The sequence below is a fragment of the Arvicola amphibius genome, chromosome 3, assembly GCF_903992535.2.
Source record: "Arvicola amphibius chromosome 3, mArvAmp1.2, whole genome shotgun sequence".
Lineage (NCBI taxonomy): Eukaryota > Metazoa > Chordata > Mammalia > Rodentia > Cricetidae > Arvicola > Arvicola amphibius.
Window position 1 is genome coordinate 125,769,468 of NC_052049.1, and position 3,291 is coordinate 125,772,758.

Genomic DNA, 3,291 nt, shown 5'->3' on the forward strand with positions numbered 1-3,291 from the left:
ACCAGCCCTGGCTGTCCTAGAACTCACACTGTAAACTAGTCTGGCCTCAAACTCACAGAAATCCACCTGCCTCTGCCTCCTGAGTGCTAGGATTAAAGGCGTGCACCACCACTGCCCAGCTGAATTTTTACTTTTCTAAGGAAGATATCAGGAAGAGAAAAACTGGACTGGCAAGCCTCATCAGTGCCTTTCCGGGGCTGTCAGGAACCATTTTATTAACCATGTCTCTCAAATCATTTGTCTGCACTTCTCCGATCATGCTATCCATTAACTTCTTCTGGATCTGGCAGATCTGTTGGTGCTGGCATAGGACACTGTGGCCAGGTATGGTGGTATGTGTCTGTAACCTCAGCACAAGAGAGGCAGAAGCATAGGGATCAGGACTGGAAGGCCAGCCTCAGCTCTGTAGTGAATTCAGGGCATCCTGGGGTGCATGAGACTGGGGTCTCAATCAATCAATCTATCAATCAATAAATGTCAGCATGGTGAGACAGTGGTCGCCCTGAAAGCCTGCTAAGTTCAGTTTAATTTCCAGAATGGACCTTAAGATGGGAGGAGGTAACAACCTTCACAAAGTTGTCCTTTGACTCCTACATGAGCACACACATTCCCATGCACAAACATGCATGAACAATAAGTGATACATTTGTTTTGAACAATCAGATAACAAGAACAAAACTTAAAGCTAAATATGTTGCTTCCTTCTCCAGGTATATCCAGTGGGATAATTCCTCCTCTATAATAATATTTTATTTGTGTTTTAATAAATAAAACTTGCCTGAAGATCAGAGGGTAAAACTAAGCCACTAGAGGCCAGGCAGTGGTGACACACACCTTTAATCCCAGGATTTGGGAGACAGAGGCAGATGGATCTCTGTGAGTTCAAGGCCACCCTGGGCTACACAAGATAGATGCAGAAACAGATCCAGGTGTGGTGCCTCACACCTTTAATCCCAATACTAGGGACTCACACACCCTTAATCTCAGCACTAAAGGGGAAGATACAATGGGAAGAGGCAGAAGCTCAGGGCTCAGTCTGCTATCATCCAACCTTGGTAGAGGTAAGACTTTTCTAATGGCTTGGCTTTTCTGATCTTCAGGTTGAACCCCAATGTCTGTCTCTGTGTTTTTTATTATTTGTGCCACAGACTCCATATTACCACATCCCATTCTCTTGCAGTAAATAGCCTCAACTCCCTCAGGGAGATACATGTACTAGCACACTCTTATACCCCTTATATACCTCCTAGGTAGAGGCCAGTCTCCTGACTATGCTAATCCCCACCCCTTCTTACTGCCGTCTACTGTCTTCCTTCCCCAATGGCTTCTAAACTCCTTTGTTCTTGTTCTTATACTTCAAACCTCTCCCAGTAGAAAAAATAAACAACTGTTATCCCTCAGTCCAAAGCTCAACTGAAGTCATCATTTAACTTTCCTTTCTTTTTTTTTTTTTTTTTGAGACAGGGTTTCTTTGCAGCTTTAGAGCCTGCCTCCCGAGTGCTGGGATTAAAGGCATGTGCCACCACCGCCCGGCTCATTTAACTTTTGAAAGGGGAAAGAAACCAAATCAAGCTGAGCATGGTGACACCTACCATTAATCTTACTGCTTGGGAGGCAGAGGCAGGTGGATCTCTATAAATTCAAGGCCACCCTGGTCTACATATAAAGTCTCAGGTCAGCCAGAGCTGTATAGCAAGACCCTGTCTCAACAAAATTTAAAAAAAAAAGGGAAGGAGGAGGAGTGGGGGAAGAGGGGAGGAAGAAAGGTCTCCTGTAGATCTAATGTTCCCTTCCTCTGACTCAAGGCCAGTCATTCACAATTCAGTTGTTACTGTCTTTGTAAGGCTTCCTATGGCTATGGATTCTCAGAAAGTGACTTCTGGGTGCCTTGACGATTTGTGTCCAATGTAGTCACCAGTCAGTTACAAGGTAGCTTGCCATGCGTCATTCTCCCCATATAAGGAAGGAAGATGCACTGGAGACTCAGAGCAGTGAAAACCAGGCAGTTTGTGAGTCTACAAGGCAGACATCACCACAGCATGGCAGCTGTATTAAATGAGTGCAGAAAAGTTTTTCTTGCCCTGAACCTCAGTCCCATCCTATCTTTCTTCATTGGCTGAGGAATCTGGATATAATCTTTTTTTTATAAAAAAAAATTGTATTTACTTAGAAGCATTCAGAATGTCAACAAAACAGCTGCAATTTTTTTTGCAATTACAGAGTGGTATTCAGTTAACAGAACAACAATTATCTTCGTATAAGCAGCATCAGAGACAACTGAAGATGAAAAAACTGAAAACAAAAACAAAACAAAACAAAAAAACCCAAAAAACCTACCATCCCCATATATAACTAATTTGTGCTGGGCACCAACAAGAACCCGCTTTAAATTTCCATGCCAATTTACAACCCCAGACTGTACCAGGCAAGGTTAGTGGCTATTGAAAATACCACCAGGACAGGGCTATCTAAAGACACATTCGGTAGTGTGTTAACTATACAAAAAAAAGACACTGTACAGTTTAAAAACAAATCTTACACAGCCTTACATTTCAATTTTTTTTTTCTTTAAAAGTTGTGTACAGGGGGGTTAAATGCTTTATAGACAAGAAAAAAAAACTGCGCTAGAACCAACTTAATCACCATCATCATCTTCTTCCTCATCTTCATCTTCCTCTTCTTCCTCCTCCTCCTCATCCTCTTCGTCCTCCTCCTCGTCTTCCTCTTCCTTCTTTTTCTTGCTCTTTTCCGCCTTGACCACCCCCCCCCCCTTTTCGCTGCATCGGGTTTTCCTTTAGCTCTGTAGGCAGCGATATCCTGTTCGTACTCCTCCTTCAGCTTGGCAGCCGTCTTTCCGTAGGGCTGCTCGTCATCTGCAGCGGTGTAGTTCCACATCTCTCCCAGGTTCTTTGCAGCATCACCAGTGGATAAGCCAGGGTGTTCTCCTTTGATTCTGGGGCGATACTCAGAACAGAACAAGAAGAAGGCCGAAAAAGGCCTCTTGGGTGCATTGGGGTCCTTGAACTTCTTTTTGGTCTCCCCTTTGGGGGGGTGGATGTAGGTTTTCATTTCTCTTTCATAACGAGCCTTGTCAGCCTTGGCCATGTCTTCAAATTTCCCCTTTTCTTTAGCAGACATGGTCTTCCACCTTTCTGAGCACTTCTTAGGGAACTCTGAGAAGTTGACAGAAGCATCCGGGTGCTTCTTCTTGTGTTCCTCCCGGCAAGTTTGCACAAAGAATGCATACGAGAACATTTTGCCTCTCGGCTTCTTAGGATCTCCTTTGCCCAT

At 44.0% G+C, this 3,291-nt stretch overlaps 1 pseudogene; it reads right to left on the bottom strand.

Moving 5' to 3' along the window:
* Nucleotides 1-2,579: 2,579 nt before the first annotated feature.
* On the bottom strand, nucleotides 2,580-3,291 carry LOC119808965 (annotated as a pseudogene).